This window comes from Rattus norvegicus, chromosome 2 (assembly GCF_021556685.1).
Source record: "Rattus norvegicus strain SHRSP/BbbUtx chromosome 2, alternate assembly SHRSP_T2T, whole genome shotgun sequence".
NCBI classification, from domain to species: Eukaryota; Metazoa; Chordata; class Mammalia; order Rodentia; family Muridae; genus Rattus; species Rattus norvegicus.
In genome coordinates, this window is record NC_141535.1 from 219,862,689 (window position 1) to 219,883,050 (window position 20,362).

The following is a 20,362-nucleotide window of genomic DNA, read 5'->3' on the forward strand; positions in this document are numbered from 1 at the left end:
AAGTCACCGGAAAACTTTCCTTAGCATAGCCAGGAGCCCTCACAGGCAAGGAAGTGAAAGTCTCTGAACCTGGAAAGCCTGAAAGCCTGAAAATGCTCTCCAGGTGTTCTGCTGAGGTCAAGGCTCAGTAAGAGGCAGCCAGCACCAAGACATGCTCTGGGGACTTGTTAGAAATGCAGTCTCGGGGTCCTACCCAGGGAGCTAGAATTTAAAATGATGTGTTTTAATCTCTTCCCAGGGGATTCTGTACATGTTCAGAAGCACATCTTTATGCTATTTGGTGATTCAGAGAGCTGTGGCTTATCTAAGATATTCCCTGGCCATCTTATTCTCTGACATTAGGAAAAAAACCAACAAATTTTACAATGAGAAAAATGAGGATCTCAATAAACAAAACCTGAGGTGTGGGAGAAAGGACTGGGATGTAGCTCAGTGGCAGAGCACTCTCCTAGTGTGCCTGGGCTCTAGGTCCATTCTGCAGTATCACAAAAGGGAGAGGGGACCATTTTTTTTCCTTGTTTCCCCACCCTCGATTTGCATTGAATTTTCTTCCTTCCGTTTTTTATTGATCAGAAGTTGAAATTTTCCAACTGCTAGGCTGATGTAAATGAGTTCCTTTCTCTTTAATTGCACGAGACACGTGTGGGCACAGAAATGTGAGTTGCAGATTTTCATGTATTAATCTTTGTGGAAGAAGCGTTCTCCAAGGATCATGCAAGCTCCTCTGGCAGCCTGGGGTGCCACTGGCGTGAGTTGTTTACATTAGCAAAACACAAAACACGCGTTGGCAGTTAGCGCTTCCTCAGCTCCTCGTGCAGGCCATTCTGCTCTGAGGAGAGCTAGACTGATAAAAGGACTTGAATTTGAAAATTGCCTCCTTTTTTTATTTTCATTTGGTTTCCAAAAACCATGTCAAGATCTCAAAACATTTCAGATTTGATTGATTTTCAGTTCTCCACGTAGCACAAGGAGTTTAGCTGACTGTTGCAAAGTTGTAAGTCATCAACATAGAACTCCCCGGGCCACACTTTAAATGAACATCTTAATATCAACTCTGCAGGGGGGGAAGCACTGGGAGGGAACCTGACACCCCAGAAACCAGCAAAATAGCTGGAGTGCAGCAGCACACACCTGTGACCCCAGAGCTTGGGAGGCTGAGGCAGGAGGATGTTGAGTGTGCAACCAGTCTAGGTACTTAGTGAAGTTGTGCTGAAGAAGCAATGGGGAGCTTACAAAGTGAGACCGACCTAGGCAAAGGGGACAGCAGTAGCCTAGCCTCTGTGCAGTTCTAAAGTGCTGAGGGATCTCTTTAAAGACATGAAGGCAAAGGGTAGTAAGGGTGCTATTTCCACGGTAGAACTAATAGTCTGTCCATAAGTTGGTACAAAATGGAGATACCATATGAACTTTTTTAAAAAGTCAACAGGGATGGGTAACACAGTTGATGCTTTGAGCTCTCACAGTGTTGCCTTGCTGCCTACTCATCCTGGATGTTTTCCTGGCCCTTCTTCTCCCCCCTAACACTGTTGGCTGCAACTGTGACAGCACCAGGCACTCCCAAAGCTGCAGCGTTTGCAGTTGACATCTCTTCAGATTGACGACTGGTTTTTTTTGTCACACAACTTGTTCATTGTTTTGAGTATCATCATCCGAGGTCCAGCAAGGTATCAGAAAAAGGGAACAAAAGAAGATTTTACAAGAGCTGAAGCGTTAGCTTGATCGGGAGCAACCTTGCTATGCAATCGTGGGAAGTTGAATCTGATCCCCAGTACCCACATAAAAAGCCAGGTGCAAGGCTGTCCTTCGGTAACCCAGACTCTGTGAGGCCAGAGACAGCCGGCCCGACTAGCCAAATTGGTGAATTTCAGTGAGACACCCTTTCTCAAGATACAAGGGGCGGACCACAGAGGAGAGCACCTCTACCCAGAGGTGCCCATAGATGTACCCTTACATGGGAACGTCTATGTGCAAACAATTCTTAAATGACTTTAAGAGAGTAAAATGAAGCCCATAGTGTCAGTTTCGTCCCAGAGTTGGGATTAAAGAAATGAGCCACTGCACCTGGCTTTTTATATGGGACCAAGTTCAGTTCCTCGCGCAGATAGCACTTTACACTGTCTCACCAGGCAGGCTGTCTCACCAACCCCTTAAAATTCTTCCTTGTCTTAGCCTCCCACCCTTATACTTTCGTTCTTCAATGAAATGCAGACCCTTTAGAACATTGGCCCAGAGCCATTGTTCCTACCAGTAGTAGCACTGGGACAGTCAGCCTTCCCCACAGCGGTTGTGTTGAGCACGGACATCATGAGGGTCATAGGGCGCTAACAATTCTGCCCCTTCCGGCTCCTCTCATCGCACATGCCTCTGCCAAGCTGCAGGTGTTTAAAGTAACCTTTGGAAAACGCATAAAAATCATAAGTTTTGCAGTCTGAGTGTGAAAACTTGCCCAAAACTCTGCAAGCTTTTACGTCAAAGTATTCCGGGGATGTCCCTGAACAGCGTCATGGGGTTTGCCTTTCTCACAAGCCAGGAAGGACAGAGAAGAAGGGAGGGGGAGGGGGAGGGAGAGGGGGAGGGGGAGGGGGAGGGAGTGGGAGAGAGAGCCAAGCACAATTAATGGGAGAGCCTAAACTCTGAAGCAGCCTCAGCTATAGCCTTGGTCTCTAGAAGCGGGCAAACAAGCCCCGCCTCTCAACCCCGCTCACGTGGTTTGGCTTGAGGTCTAGTTCACACCCACCAGCTCTCCCCAGAGCCTTCAACAGTTCCTCTCTTCCTGTTCCATCCCGGTGTCTCATGCCCTACAGCCTCGGGACAGCAGCTCCTACACATCTCAGCTCCAGCTCTTGGGAACCCAGTCTGGGCATCTCTAGCCCCCAGATTGGCAGGAGGAAGAAGGGCCAGGACAAGTTCTGTCCCGTCGCCGTGGCATTTTCATTGGGCCATTGCTGACCTCAAGGGCATTCATGCCCACCACCCTGCACGTCCATTAGTCAGCTGCTCGGAGACAGCAGGTCTCTACAAATTACCTTCTAAAAGTGTTGCAAGTCTTGCCTTACCGGGGCTTAATTGCTAATGGAATTAGAGGTTAATCAGAACAAACTTAAAACAAAGAATTATTTAAGACTTGTGCAAATAAAGATCCAAATAAATACAATTTTCAACACGGGGTAATGTGTTTTCCTTTTAGGCCTCCTGTGAAACTACTAAAAGATAATGCGTACACCAAACAAGCCCCTAAGGTATGTACGCTATAGGAAGCTGAATTTTCTTCTTTTTTCACGTTGCTTTCAAGAAATGGGGGGGGGGGGGGAGCGGGAGGCATTAATTCAGTGCCCATGACTTTCCTTTAACCTTGAGTCCTCTCATCCAAATTCTGAGAAGCAGTATGTGAATAAAATTAATTTACATTTAACCTAAGCACTTTCAAGATTATATTAACGGCAAATGTCAGTAAATAAGTATAGTCTTTATCTTTCGATATATGTGATGCTGCCCTTTTTTTGTCCCAATGATAGTTGACAAGTTAGGTGTGTTTAAAAAAAAAAGCAGCTTTTTAAAAAAAAAAAAAAGCACTTATGATATTTGATGGGATTTAAATCTTACTCCATGAGTTGGAATCATATCTGACACAGTTAACGTGTCCAAAATGAGAAACCACACAGGTTATAGGCCATAGGGGAAAACCTCCTGTTACTATTCTGCTAAAAGAGCATGGCAATAAAATGACACCTAATGACATATTGCCATAGATATTGCTGTCCCCACAGCTACGTGCATTACTAAAGTCTCACCAGAGAAGTTTCTTCTTGGAACAGATGGTAATTAACACAGAGACCCACAGCTAGAGGGAGAGACAGTGCTGGGCTCAGTCTGAATGGGATGTCTTTGTCACGCCCCCAACCCTCAGAGCTCAGGGATCCTTGGAGAGGCAACGACTGTAAAAGCCAGAAGTGGTAGATGCTTCCAAAAAGGCAGCATCAAGGAGACACACAGGACTGATACATACATGAACTCACAGAGACTGTGGGCGTATGCATGAGACCTGCACAAGCTACAGATTCCCAGCTCTGAGAAGGGGAAGCAGTACAAAACCCAGGTCCTCACCAAGAAGCTGTTTGCAAATGGTATCTGCTGAGAGAGAGAAAATCCGTTTTCTACAATGGAGCAATGCCGATCATATCAACCCCACTCCAGGGCAGGCCCCACACTCAGAAGTAGCTGACCAACACAAAACAGACTCTGGGTTTTGTGTGCTGTTGGGGTTTATGTTTTGCTTTGTTTTGGTTTTGTTTGTTTGTTTTGGTTTTGATTTGGGTTTGTTTTTGTTTTAAGAGAGGACAAGCATGAGGTTGGGAGGGTTAGAAGGTAAAGGGGATCTGGGAGAAATTACATAATCAGAAAGAATGTGCTCAAAATGTGGTGCATGAAAAAAATTTTAATAAATACATGCAAAAATGTGGATGATCAACAATGTAATCCAACTGGGACTGAGAGTTCATGGGGTATTTTGGCTTGTTTGAAGGTCTGGTTATTTTGTTTTTAGACAGGTCTCAAGTAGCCCAGGCTGACTGGAAACCCCTGAACCTCCTGACTCCATTTTTGAAGTACTGTGATTAAAGGTTTGCACTGCCATTCTGTTTTGTTGTTCTTGTTGTCTTGGTCTTTGTTTTGTATTTGGTTTTTCGGTTGGTTGGTTGGTTGGTTGGTTGGTTGGTTGGTTGGTTGGGTTGGGTTGGGTTGGTTGGTTGATTGGTTGGTTGGTTGGTTGGTTGGTTGGTTGGTTGGTTTGGGTTGAGTTGGCTTGGTTTGGTTTGGTTTGGCTTGGCTTGGCTTGGTTTGGTTTGGTTTGGTTTGGTTTGGTTTGGTTTATTTGTGTTGCCAGGAAGCCAGTGATTAAACCCAGGGCCTCATGCAAGCTAGGCCAACACTCTACCAGTAAAACTGTTTCTAGTCCCTGAAAGGCCTTTGTCTTTCTCCCATGTGCTCCATGCTTGTACAAGTTCTGACTTTTAGCCAACCAGCCTGGTAGCAGTCCCAGAAGGCGATTGTGTTCTCTGGCCCCCTATGGCCAGTCCCTTGCCAGAATAAGAGTCCCTACTGCCACGAAAGAAACAATGAGACTTACTTTAGCAAGTCAGCTTTCCCCTTTTTGAGAGGTGCTGGGCAGTGGGTTTTTTTTTTTTTTTTTTTTTTTTTTTTTTTTTTTTTTTTTTTGGAGCTTGGGACCGAACCCAGGGCCTTGCGCTTGCTAGGCAAGCGCTCTACCACTGAGCTAAATCCCCAACCCCCAGTTGGTTTTTTTGAGACAAGGTTTCTCTATGTAGCCCTGGCTGTCCCAGAACTCACTCTGTAGACCAGGCTGGCCTCAAACTCACAAAGATCTACCTGGCCTCTGCCAGGATTAAAGGTGTGAGCCATCGCTGCCCAGCTTGCTTATGCACTTGCGCTCTCTCTCTCTCTCTCTCTCTCTCTCTCTCTCTCTCTCTCTCTCACACACACACACACACACACACACATACACACACACACTCTCTCTCTTTCACACACACTCACACACACTCATGCTCATACACACATTCACACTCATACACACACATTCACACTCATACACACTCACACATACACACACTCACACTCATACACACACATACACACACACACTCTCTCTCTTTCACACACACTCACACACACTCATGCTCATACACACATTCACACTCATACACACACATTCACACTCATACACACTCACACTCATACACTCACACTCATACACACTCACTCACACACACACTCACTCATACACACACTCACACTCATACACACACATTCACACTCATACACACACATTCACACTCATACACACATTCACACTCACACTCATACACACTCACACTAATACACACTCACACTCATACACACACATTCACACTCATACACACATTCACACTCATACACACACATTCACACTCATACACACTCACACTCATACACACACTCACACTCATACACACTCACACTCATATACACACTCACTCATACACACACTCACACTCATGCACACACATTCACACTCACTCATACACACTCACACTCATACACACTCACTCATACACACACTCACACTCATGCACACACATTCACACTCATACACACTCACACTCACACACACACTCACACTCATACAGACACATTCACACTCATACACACATTCACACTCATACACACACATTCACACTCATACACACTCACACTCATACACACACTCACACTCATACACACATTCACACTCATACACACACTCACTCATACACACACTCACACTCATACACACACTCACTCATACACAGACTCACACTCATGCACACACATTCACACTCATACACACTCACACTCACACACACACACACACACACACAGCTTGTTCTTTCCATTTCACATTTCCTTTTCACTTCTTTCTACTCTTGTTATCACACTCCATGATGTTGTTATCATGACTCTGCTAACAAGTCTGGTTATATATCAAAGAATTGACCTCAAGTCCTCAAACTTTCCAAGTTTCAATATACATTCCATCTCCTCTCTCAGTAGTCATTTGTTGCCCAAGGCTCTCATCTAGGGGTAGAGCCTTGTGAGATTTCCTTTGTCTACATCATGTCCTTTGTCTGAATCAGTTGGTGTTTTTGCTCAGGTCTTGTTTCGGCAGCCATGTTGTTTCATTAGCTCTCTAACTGATTATCCAACGATCTGGTCATTCCCTAAAAATATATACATGTAAACAGTAAGATATGAACTCAGTAGGTTGCATTTATAAATTTAAATGAATATCTATTTGTAACAATAATAATTAAAGAAAAAGAAAAACTATGCATTACAATAAATGGTTCAGTATTTTTAAAAAATTCAACACCTATCCTGGCCCGCAGCAGCTCTCTGCTCCCAGACCCAGTGAGAGAGAGACCCAACCGCCTGGTCAGGAGGGCACTCCTGAGGCTGCAGAGCGGAGGAGACCACCAACACTGCTCACCCCTGCCCACATCCCCGGCCCAAGAGGAAACTGTATAGGGCCTCTGGGCTCCCGTGGGGGAGGGCCCAGGAGCGGCAGGACACCGGCCTGAGACACCGCCGGAACCTGAAAGAAACAGACCGGATAAACAGTTCTCTGCACCCAAATCCCGTGGGAGGGAGAGCTAAACCTTCAGAGAGGCAGACAAGCCTGGGAAACCAGAAGAGACTGCCCCCTGCACACACATCTCGGACGCCAGAGGAAAAAGCCAAAGACCATCTGGAATGGTGCACTGAAGCTCCTGGAAGGGGCGGCACAGGTCTTCCTGGTTGCTGCCGCTGCAGAGAGCCCCTGGGCAGCACCCCACGAGCGAACCTGAGCCTCGGGACCACAGGTAAGACCAAATTTTCTGCTGCAAGAAAGCTGCCTGGTGAGCTTGGGACACACGGAAGCAGAATTTCTCTAGGACCGGGCACGTTCTGTGTTTACCGGAAGTCCCACACCCGCTGATCCTGGCCCGCAGCAGCTCTCTGCTCCCAGACCCAGTGAGAGAGAGACCCAACCGCCTGGTCAGGAGGGCACTCCTGAGGCTGCAGAGCGGAGGAGACCACCAACACTGCTCACCCCTGCCCACATCCCTGGCCCAAGAGGAAACTGTATAGGGCCTCTGGGCTCCCGTGGGGGAGGGCCCAGGAGCGGCAGGACACCTGCCTGAGACACCGCCGGAACCTGAAAGAAACAGACCGGATAAACAGTTCTCTGCACCCAAATCCTGTGGGAGTGAGAGCTAAACCTTCAGAGAGGCAGACAAGCCTGGGAAACCAGAAGAGACTGCTCCCTGCACACACATCTCGGACGCCAGAGGAAAAAGCCAAAGACCATCTGGAACCCTGGTGCACTGAAGCTCCCGGAAGGGGCGGCACAGGTCTTCCTGGTTGCTGCCGCTGCAGAGAGCCCCTGGGCAGCACCCCACGAGCGAACTTGAGCCTCAGGACCACAGGTAAGACCAAATTTTCTGCTGCAAGAAAGCTGCCTGGTGAACTCAAGACACAGGCCCACAGGAACAGCTGAAGACCTGTAGAGAGGAAAAACTACACGCCCGAAAGCAGAACACTCTGTCCCCATAACTGACTGAAAGAGAGGAAAACAGGTCTACAGCACTCCTGGCACACAGGCTTATAGGATAGTCTAGCCACTGTCAGAAATAGCAGAACAAAGTAACACTAGAGATAATCTGATGGCGAGAGGCAAGCGCAGGAACCCAAGCAACAGAAACCAAGACTACATGCCATCATCGGAGCCCAATTCCCCCACCAAAACAAACATGGAATTTCCAAACACACCAGAAAAGCAAGATCTAGTTTCAAAATCATATTTGATCATGATGCTGGAGGACTTCAAGAAAGACATGAACAAACTTAGGGAAACACAGGAAAACATTAATAAACAAGTAGAAGCCTACAGAGAGGAATCGCAAAAATCCCTGAAAGAATTCCAGGAAAACACAATCAAACAGTTGAAGGAATTAAAAATGGAAATAGAAGCAATCAAGAAAGAACACATGGAAACAACCCTGGATATAGAAAACCAAAAGAAGAGACAAGGAGCTGTAGATACAAGCTTCACCAACAGAATACAAGAGATGGAAGAGAGAATCTCAGGACCAGAAGATTCCATAGAAATCATTGACTCAACTGTCAAAGATAATGTAAAGCAGAAAAAGCTACTGGTCCAAAACATACAGGAAATCCAGGACTCAATGAGAAGATCAAACCTAAGGATAATAGGTATAGAAGAGAGTGAAGACTCCCAGCTCAAAGGACCAGTAAATATCTTCAACAAAATCATAGAAGAAAACTTCCCTAACCTAAAAAAAGAGATACCCATTGACATACAAGAAGCCTACAGAACTCCAAATAGATTGGACCAGAAAAGAAACACCTCCCGTCACATAATTGTCAAAACACCAAACGCACAAAATAAAGAAAGAATATTAAAAGCAGTAAGGGAAAAAGGTCAAGTAACATATAAAGGGAGACCTATCAGAATCACACCAGACTTCTCGCCAGAAACTATGAAGGCCAGAAGATCCTGGACTGATGTCATACAGACCCTAAGAGAACACAAATGCCAGCCCAGGTTACTGTATCCAGCAAAACTCTCAATTAACATTGATGGAGAAACCAAGATATTCCACGACAACCAAATTTACACAATATCTTTCTACAAATCCAGCACTACAAAGGATAATAAATGGTAAAGCCCAACATAAGGAGGCAAGCTATACCCTAGAAGAAGCAAGGAACTAATCGTCTTGGCAACAAAACAAAGAGAATGAAAGCACACAAACATAACCTCACATCCAAATATGAATATAAAGGGAAACAATAATCACTATTCCTTAATATCTCTCAATATCAATGGCCTCAACTCCCCAATAAAAAGACATAGATTAACAAACTGGATACGCAACGAGGACCCTGCATTCTGCTGCCTACAGGAAACACACCTCAGAGACAAAGACAGACACTACCTCAGAGTGAAAGGCTGGAAAACAACTTTCCAAGCAAATGGTCAGAAGAAGCAAGCTGGAGTAGCCATTCTAATATCAAATAAAATCAATTTCCAATTAAAAGTCATCAAAAAAGATAAGGAAGGACACTTCATATTCATCAAAGGAAAAATCCACCAAGATGAACTCTCAATCCTAAATATCTATGCCCCAAATACAAGGGCACCTACATATGTAAAAGAAACCTTACTAAAGCTCAAAACACACATTGCACCTCACACAATAATAGTGGGAGATTTCAACACCCCACTCTCATCAATGGACAGATCATGGAAACAGAAATTAAACAGTGATGTCGACAAACTAAGAGAAGTCATGAGCCAAATGGACTTAACGGATATTTATAGAACATTCTATCCTAAAGCAAAAGGATATACCTTCTTCTCAGCTCCTCATGGTACTTTCTCCAAAATTGACCATATAATTGGTCAAAAAACGGGCCTCAACAGGTACAGAAAGATAGAAGTAATCCCATGCGTGCTATCGGACCACCACGGCCTAAAACTGGTCTTCAATAACAATAAGGGAAGAATGCCCACATATACGTGGAAATTGAACAATGCTCTACTCAATGATAACCTGGTCAAGGAAGAAATAAAGAAAGAAATTAAAAACTTTTTAGAATTTAATGAAAATGAAGGTACAACATACCCAAACTTATGGGACACAATGAAAGCTGTGCTAAGAGGAAAACTCATAGCGCTGAGTGCCTGCAGAAAGAAACAGGAAAGAGCATATGTCAGCAGCTTGACATCACACCTAAAAGCTCTAGAACAAAAAGAAGCAAATACACCCAGGAGGAGTAGAAGGCAGGAAATAATCAAACTCAGAGCTGAAATCAACCAAGTAGAAACAAAAAGGACCATAGAAAGAATCAACAGAACCAAAAGTTGGTTCTTTGAGAAAATCAACAAGATAGATAAACCCTTAGCCAGACTAACGAGAGGACACAGAGAGTGTGTCCAAATTAAAAAAATCAGAAATGAAAAGGGAGACATAACTACAGATTCGGAGGAAATTCAAAAAATCATCAGATCTTACTATAAAAACCTATATTCAACAAAATTTGAAAATCTTCAGGAAATGGACAATTTCCTAGACAGATACCAGGTATCGAGGTTAAATCAGGAACAGATAAACCAGTTAAACAACCCCATAACTCCTAAGGAAATAGAAGCAGTCATTAAAGGTCTCCCAACCAAAAAGAGCCCAGGTCCAGATGGGTTTAGTGCAGAATTCTATCAAACCTTCATAGAAGACCTCATACCAATATTATCCAAACTATTCCACAAAATTGAAACAGATGGAGCCCTACCGAATTCCTTCTACAAAGCCACAATTACTCTTATACCTAAACCACACAAAGACACAACAAAGAAAGAGAACTTCAGACCAATTTCCCTTATGAATATCGACGCAAAAATACTCAATAAAATTCTGGCAAACCGAATTCAAGAGCACATCAAAACAATCATCCACCATGATCAAGTAGGCTTCATCCCAGGCATGCAGGGATGGTTTAATATACGGAAAACCATCAACGTGATCCATCATATAAACAAACTGAAAGAACAGAACCACATGATCATTTCATTAGATGCTGAGAAAGCATTTGACAAAATTCAACACCCCTTCATGATAAAAGTCCTGGAAAGAATAGGAATTCAAGGCCCATACCTAAACATAGTAAAAGCCATATACAGCAAACCAGTTGCTAACATTAAACTAAATGGAGAGAAACTTGAAGCAATCCCACTAAAATCAGGGACTAGACAAGGCTGCCCACTCTCTCCCTACTTATTCAATATAGTTCTTGAAGTTCTAGCCAGAGCAATCAGACAACAAAAGGAGATCAAAGGGATACAGATTGGAAAAGAAGAGGTCAAAATATAACTATTTGCAGATGACATGATAGTATATTTAAGTGATCCCAAAAGTTCCACCAGAGAACTACTAAAGCTGAAAAACAACTTCAGCAAAGTGGCTGGGTATAAAATTAACTCAAATAAATCAGTTGCCTTCCTCTATACAAAAGAGAAACAAGCCGAGAAAGAAATTAGGGAAACGACACCCTTCATAATAGACCCAAATAATATAAAGTACCTCGGTGTGACTTTAAGCAAGCAAGTAAAAGATCTGTACAATAAGAACTTCAAGACACTGAGGAAAGAAATTGAAGAAGACCTCAGAAGATGGAAAGATCTCCCATGCTCATGGATTGGCAGGATTAATATAGTAAAAATGGCCATTTTACCAAAAGCAATCTACAGATTCAATGCAATCCCCATCAAAATACCAATCCAATTCTTCAAAGAGTTAGACAGAACAATTTGCAAATTCATCTGGAATAACAAAAAACCCAGGATAGCTAAAGCTATCCTCAACAATAAAAGGACTTCAGGGGGAATCACTATCCCTGAACTCAAGCAGTATTACAGAGCAATAGTGATAAAAACTGCATGGTATTGGTACAGAGACAGACAGATAGACCAATGGAATAGAATTGAAGACCCAGAAATGAACCCACACACCTATGGTCACTTGATTTTTGACAAAGGAGCCAAAACCATCCAATGGAAAAAAGATAGCATTTTCAGCAAATGGTGCTGGTTCAACTGGAGGGCAACATGTAGAAGAATGCAGATCGATCCATGCTTATCACCCTGTACAAAGCTTAAGTCCAAGTGGATCAAGGACCTCCACATCAAACCAGACACACTCAAACTAATAGAAGAAAAACTAGGGAAGCATCTGGAACACATGGGCACTGGAAAAAATTTCCTGAACAAAACACCAATGGCTCATGCTCTAAGATCAAGAATCGACAAATGGGATCTCATAAAACTGCAAAGCTTCTGTAAGGCAAAGGACACTGTGGTTAGGACAAAACGGCAACCAACAGATTGGGAAAAGATCTTTACCAATCCTACAACAGATAGAGGCCTTATATCCAAAATATACAAAGAACTCAAGAAGTTAGACCGCAGGGAAACAAATAACCCTATTAAAAAATGGGGTTCAGAGCTAAACAAAGAATTCACAGCTGAGGAATGCCGAATGGCTGAGAAACACCTAAAGAAATGTTCAACATCTTTAGTCATAAGGGAAATGCAAATCAAAACAACCCTGAGATTTCACCTCACACCAGTGCGATTGGCTAAGATCAAAAACTCAGGTGACAGCAGATGCTGGCGAGCATGTGGAGAAAGAGGAACACTCCTCCATTGTTGGTGGGATTGCAGACTGGTAAAACCATTCTGGAAATCAGTCTGGAGGTTCCTCAGAAAATTGGACATTGAACTGCCTGAGGATCCAGCTATACCTCTCTTGGGCATATACCCAAAAGATGCCTCAACATATAAAAGAGACACGTGCTCCACTATGTTCATCGCAGCCTTATTTATAATAGCCAGAAAATGGAAAGAACCCAGATGCCCTTCAACAGAGGAATGGATACAGAAAATGTGGTACATCTACACAATGGAATATTACTCAGCTATCAAAAACAACGAGTTTATGAAATTCGTAGGCAAATGGTTGGAACTGGAAAATATCATCCTGAGTGAGCTAACCCAATCACAGAAAGACATACATGGTATGCACTCATTGATAAGTGGCTATTAGCCCAAATGCTTGAATTACCCTAGATCCCTAGAACAAACGAACTCAAGACGGATGATCAAAATGTGAATGCTTCACTCCTTCTTTAAATGAGGAAAAAGAATACCCTTGGCAGGGAAGGGAGAGGCAAAGATTAAAACAGAGACTGAAGGAACACCCATTCAGAGCCTGCCCCACATGTGGCCCATACATATACAGCCACCCAATTAGACAAGATGGATGAAGCAAAGAAGTGCAGACCGACAGGAGCCGGATGTATATCGCTCCTGAGAGACACAGCCAGAATACAGCAAATATAGAGGCGAATGCCAGCAGCAAACCACTGAACTGAGAATAGGTCCCCTATTGAAGGAATCAGAGAAAGAACTGGAAGAGCTTGAAGGGGCTCGAGACCCCAAAAGTACAACAATGCCAAGCAACCAGAGCTTCCAGGGACTAAGCCACTACCTAAAGACTATACATGGACTGACCCTGGACTCTGACCCCATAGGTAGCAATGAATATCCTAGTAAGAGCACCAGTGGAAGGGGAAGCCCTGGGTCCTGCTAAGACTGAACCCCCAGTGAACTAGTCTATGGGGGGAGGGCGGCAATGGGGGGAGGGTTGGGAGGGGAACACCCATAAGGAAGGGGAGGGGGGAGGGGGATGTTTGCCCGGAAACCAGGAAAGGGAATAACACTCGAAATGTATATAAGAAATACTCAAGTTAATAAAAAAAAAAAAGAAATATATGATTGAATAAAATGTAAAGGCAATGATTGATCAGAAAAAAAAAAAAAAAAAAAAAAAGAAGCAAATACACCCAGGAGGAGCAGAAGGCAGGAAATAATCAAACTCAGAGCTGAAATCAACCAAGTAGAAACAAAAAGGACCATAGAAAGAATCAACAGAACCAAAAGTTGGTTCTTTGAGAAAATCAACAAGATAGATAAACCCTTAGCCAGACTAACGAGAGGACACAGAGAGTACATCCAAATTAACAAAATCAGAAATGAAAAGGGAGACATAACTACAGATTCAGAGGAAATTCAAAAAATCATCAGATCTTACTATAAAAACCTATATTCAACAAAATTTGAAAATCTTCAGGAAATGGACAATCTCCTAGACAGATACCAGGTATCGAAGTTAAATCAGGAACAGATAAACCAGTTAAACAACCCCATAACTCCTAAGGAAATAGAAGCAGTCATTAAAGGTCTCCCAACCAAAAAGAGTCCAGGTCCAGACGGGTTTAGTGCAGAATTCTATCAAACCTTCATAGAAGACCTCATACCAATATTATCCAAACTATTCCACAAAAGTGAAACAGATGGAGCCCTACCGAATTCCTTCTACGAAGCCACAATTACTCTTATACCTAAACCACACAAAGACACAACAAAGAAAGAGAACTTCAGACCAATTTCCCTTATGAATATCGACGCAAAAATACTCAATAAAATTCTGGCAAACCGAATTCAAGAGCACATCAAAACAATCATCTACCATGATCAAGTAGGCTTCATCCCAGGCATGCAGGGATGGTTTAATATACGGAAAACCATCAACGTGATCCATTATATAAACAAACTGAAAGAACAGAACCACATGATCATTTCATTAGATGCTGAGAAAGCATTTGACAAAATTCAACACCCCTTCATGATAAAAGTCCTGGAAAGAATAGGAATTCAAGGCCCATACCTAAACATAGTAAAAGCCATATACAGCAAACCAGTTGCTAACATTAAACTAAATGGAGAGAAACTTGAAGCAATCCCACTAAAATCAGGGACTAGACAAGGCTGCCCACTCTCTCCCTACTTATTCAATATAGTTCTTGAAGTTCTAGCCAGAGCAATCAGACAACAAAAGGAGATCAAAGGGATACAGATCGGAAAAGAAGAGGTCAAAATATCACTATTTGCAGATGACATGATAGTATATTTAAGTGATCCCAAAAGTTCCACCAGAGAACTACTAAAGCTGATAAACAACTTCAGCAAAGTGGCTGGGTATAAAATTAACTCAAATAAATCAGTTGCCTTCCTCTATACAAAAGAGAAACAAGCCGAGAAAGAAATTAGGGAAACGACACCCTTCATAATAGACCCAAATAATATAAAGTACCTCGGTGTGACTTTAAGCAAGCAAGTAAAAGATCTGTACAATAAGAACTTCAAGACACTGAGGAAAGAAATTGAAGAAGACCTCAGAAGATGGAAAGATCTCCCATGCTCATGGATTGGCAGGATTAATATAGTAAAAATGGCCATTTTACCAAAAGCAATCTACAGATTCAATGCAATCCCCATCAAAATACCAATCCAATTCTTCAAAGAGTTAGACAGAACAATTTGCAAATTCATCTGGAATAACAAAAAACCCAGGATAGCTAAAGCTATCCTCAACAATAAAAGGACTTCAGGGGGAATCACTATCCCTGAACTCAAGCAGTATTACAGAGCAATAGTGATAAAAACTGCATGGTATTGGTACAGAGACAGACAGATAGACCAATGGAATAGAATTGAAGACCCAGAAATGAACCCACACACCTATGGTCACTTGATTTTTGACAAAGGAGCCAAAACCATCCAATGGAAAAAAGATAGCATTTTCAGCAAATGGTGCTGGTTCAACTGGAGGGCAACATGTAGAAGAATGCAGATCGATCCATGCTTATCACCCTGTACAAAGCTTAAGTCCAAGTGGATCAAGGACCTCCACATCAAACCAGACACACTCAAACTAATAGAAGAAAAACTAGGGAAGCATCTGGAACACATGGGCACTGGAAAAAATTTCCTGAACAAAACACCAATGGCTCATGCTCTAAGATCAAGAATCGACAAATGGGATCTCATAAAACTGCAAAGCTTCTGTAAGGCAAAGGACACTGTGGTTAGGACAAAACGGCAACCAACAGATTGGGAAAAGATCTTTACCAATCCTACAACAGATAGAGGCCTTATATCCAAAATATACAAAGAACTCAAGAAGTTAGACCGCAGGGAAACAAATAACCCTATTAAAAAATGGGGTTCAGAGCTAAACAAAGAATTCACAGCTGAGGAATGCCGAATGGCTGAGAAACACCTAAAGAAATGTTCAACATCTTTAGTCATAAGGGAAATGCAAATCAAAACAACCCTGAGATTTCACCTCACACCAGTGAGAATGGCTAAGATCAAAAACTCAGGTGACAGCAGATGCTGGCGAGCATGTGGAGAAAGAGGAACACTCCTCCATTGTTGGTGGGATTGCAGACTGGTAAAACCATTCTGGAAATCAGTCTGGAGGTTCCTCAGAAAATTGGACATTGAACTGCCTGAGGATCCAGCTATACCTCTCTTGGGCATATACCCAAAAGATGCCCAAACATATAAAAAAGACACGTGCTCCACTATGTTCATTGCAGCCTTATTTATAATAGCCAGAAGCTGGAAAGAACCCAGATGCCCTTCAACAGAGGAATGGATACAGAAAATGTGGTACATCTACACAATGGAATATTACTCAGCTATCAAAAACAACGAGTTTATGAAATTCGTAGGCAAATGGTTGGAACTGGAAAATATCATCCTGAGTGAGCTAACCCAATCACAGAAAGACATACATGGTATGCACTCATTGATAAGTGGCTATTAGCCCAAATGCTTGAATTACCCTAGATCCCTAGAACAAACGAAACTCAAGACGGATGATCAAAATGTGAATGCTTCACTCCTTCTTTAAATGAGGAAAAAGAATACCCTTGGCAGGGAACGGAGAGGCAAAGATTAAAACAGAGACTGAAGGAACACCCATTCAGAACCTGCCCCACATGTGGCCCATACATATACAGCCACCCAATTAGACAAGATGGATGAAGCAAAGAAGTGCAGACTGACAGGAGCCGGATGTATATCGTTCCTGAGAGACACAGCCAGAATACAGCAAATACAGAGGCGAATGCCAGCAGCAAACCACTGAACTGAGAATAGGTCCCCCGTTGAAGGAATCAGAGAAAGAACTGGAAGAGCTTGAAGGGGCTCGAGACTCCATATGTACAACAATGTCAAGCAACCAGAGCTTCCAGGGACTAAGCCACTACCTAAAGACTATACATGGACTGACTCTGGACTCTGACCCCATAGGTAGCAATGAATATCCTAGTAAGAGCACCAGTGGAAGGGGAAGCCCTGGGTCCTGCTAAGACTGAACCCCCAGTGAACTAGACTGGTGGGGGGAGGGCGGCAATGGGGGGAGGGTTGGGAGGGGAACACCCATAAGGAAGGAGAGGGGGGAGGGGGATGTTTGCCCGGAAACCGGGAAAGGGAATAACACTCGAAATGTATGTAAGAAATACTCAAGTTAATAAAAAAAAAAGAAAAAAAGAAAAAAAAAACAAATTAAATGGAAAAATGAAGAAACATCAGACTGCCAACTTCAATCCAAGGTCTTACTATCCTGATCAATTCCTCCATTTTACAGAGATAGTACAAGACAGGCAGGCTTCAGGTGGGGCTGAGGCTACTCAATGTCATGCAGAGAGCTCTACAGGAATCTAGAAGTAGGAAGAGGAGGTAAAAGGAGGGAACATTGCAATACACGTTCTCCCAGTTGATATGAGAATGGGGATGCCTTCACCCTTCAGAGTGCTTATAAGCTAGTGGCTCTCTAAATGAGACAACAAGATAATAAAAGTTTTATGTAAATGAAAACTATATGTAGAAACCAAGTGCTCAGTGTTTCTCTCTCTCGCTCTCTCTCTCTGCCTTGCCACATGACTAAGGCTTATTCACACTGGTTGGTAGGTAGGAAATCAATCCAGGATGCTCGCATTAGCAAGTCAATACTCACGTGTCAGATCCACTGTTTATTTAGTGGCTGTTTTCGATGCCGTGTTTGCCATTCTTCAAGACTGATGGATGGTGTTCCTTGTTACTACAGAGGCCGAGCTCTCTCTGAGAATGGGGAACCTCATCTATCTGCTCAGGAAAACAACCGTTGTAAATCAAGGCTGGTAATTTGATTTGAATTCATGAGCATCATTTGATCGACTTTCAAAGGAAAACTTCACCGACACGTGAAGAGCATGAATTTTCAGATATAATAATAGTGCAGGGTCTCTGAATAGGATTAGTGATTTGTCCCAATTAAACAATATGCTCTGGGGGAAAATTAGTTTTTCTAGATGATAATAATTTTGAAATGTTCTTTTCATGGCCAGCATAACTATGGTGCCCAAGAAAAGTTGACTAGACTGTATTTTAATTATCAACTTTATGACTTATGTTGCCAAAAACAAAAGAAGACTTAAATAGCATCAATCTTATTTGCATACAGAGGACTTCTATTCCTTTACCTTGAACTTAAAAGGATTAGCAAAGAGAGAAGGAGAGACTTCTTTAAGGAAACTTCACGGAAACGTTTCTCATCATTGACAAGCATACTCCATCTACCGGGATTTCATTAGACGGCAAACCTGGTGGCAAAGGAAACTGGAAACCCTAGACCTCCTTCTGGGAAGACATTTACCCATCTAAAACCCAAGAATTTTATTATTAACAAAGAACTGGAAAATACGATAAAGAAGTCTAAATTATCTCTGACCTAATAGTAAAAGTGTATCTCAGCATTGTATGAAAGAATTGAAATCTTGCATTGTTTAGTAGAGACTCGATGCCTGCAGAAAGCCTGGATTTACTGTAATTTAAAATGGCATTTGCAATAACTGCGTCTGTATTCTTATTCTACCCTCAGCGCTACCTGTTTATTTGGTTTCCGTAGACTTCTGTGGCATCTCCCCCAGTTGCATCAGCTTAAACGTTACTACAGTTGTGGACTGTTACAGCCATCTTTCCAATTCCTTCCACCGCTACCCGTTAGCTGAGACAGTATTCAATTGTTTCTAGAGGGGTCTCTACCCAGACCACATAAACAATGGTAGCACACAAGCAAGAGGACGAGATCCAAACAAGAAGTCACAGCCAGAAGAAGGAGAAGCACAGGCTGAGGAGAAATGGCAGTAGCAGCAGCCTCCATCTCCCCAGAAACGGAGCAGCCCCACGTTACCCCAGTCAGTGAAAAGGCAACTACCACCGATCAACTTTTATACAATGTAGGGAGAATCAGGGACGAGCAATGTGAGCTGATGGGACAGAGAAAGAAAGCTTCGGGGACTCCCCTGCCCCATGCCAGTGCCCATAGTCCATTACACACCAGAACGTTGTCCAGAAGTGCTGTTTTTTTTTTCCGGAACTGGGGACCGAACCCAGGGCCTTGTGCTTGCTAGGCAAGCGCTCTACCACTGAGCTAAATCCCCAACCTCCCAGAAGTGCTGTTTTACATAGTGTAAATCATCCAGGGAGAAAACCTCAGTCTAGGAGATAGACTGTATGAGAACAAGGCCAGAAAATCATCCCCCACTAACACAGCTTCAGCTTGGACTGGAGAGGAGTCTCTGTGGCACTGATGCTTCTCCAGAGATCCTGGTCTCAGCGCCTACATGGCAGTTCACAGCCAACTGTAACTCCCGTCCCCAGGGAGCTGATGCCTTCTTCTGGCCTCAAAGGACATCAGCCTTCCCCGTGGTTTATAGACATAGCTGCAAGCAAAACACACATAGGTATAAAATCATAATTAAACATTTTAAGGAAGGTTGAGTAGGAGACAGAAACCAAGCCAAATTCAAAACAAAACAAAATGAAGCCTGTGTGTCAAGTAAACTCCTTGTCCAAAACAAGAGTAGATGTAAAAGTCCCTTGGCGGATACTGCGAAGTACAAACACAGGGGCAGCATACTCTTCAGAACTTCACCCTAAGAAGCGAGGAAGAAGACATAAGTTAACACAATGTAAGAAAAACTCATACTGAGGTAAGCCCCACTATGGACAGCCACTGGTGAGAAGCACATGTTCAGTGCCATCAGAACTGGCCAGGGCTTTCTATGATAGTTGTAACTTTTAAAATTGCTTATTTATCCTTGCAGGGTGTGTGGGAAGGGAGAGAGAGAGAGAGAGAGAGAGAGAGAGAGAGAGAGAGAGAGAGAGAGAGAGAGAGAGAGAGAGAAATGTGTGTGTATGTGTGGTGAATGTGTGTGTGGTGAATGTGTGTGTAATGAATGTATGTATGCGGTGTGTATATGTGGTGAATGTATGGTGTGTGTGTGTATGTGTAGTGAATGAGTGGTGAGTGTG

General features: G+C 43.1%; 1 long non-coding RNA gene across 1 annotated transcript; it reads right to left on the bottom strand.

The window, feature by feature from the left end:
- Window positions 1-6,541: 6,541 nt before the first annotated feature.
- Window positions 6,542-20,042, bottom strand: LOC147996536 (uncharacterized). Its single transcript, XR_015672553.1, has 2 exons — window positions 18,024-20,042; window positions 6,542-6,755 (listed from the first exon to the last, which is right to left on the bottom strand). It is a non-coding gene; the product is annotated as an uncharacterized LOC147996536 (long non-coding RNA).
- Between the last annotated feature and the right edge of the window lie 320 nt (window positions 20,043-20,362).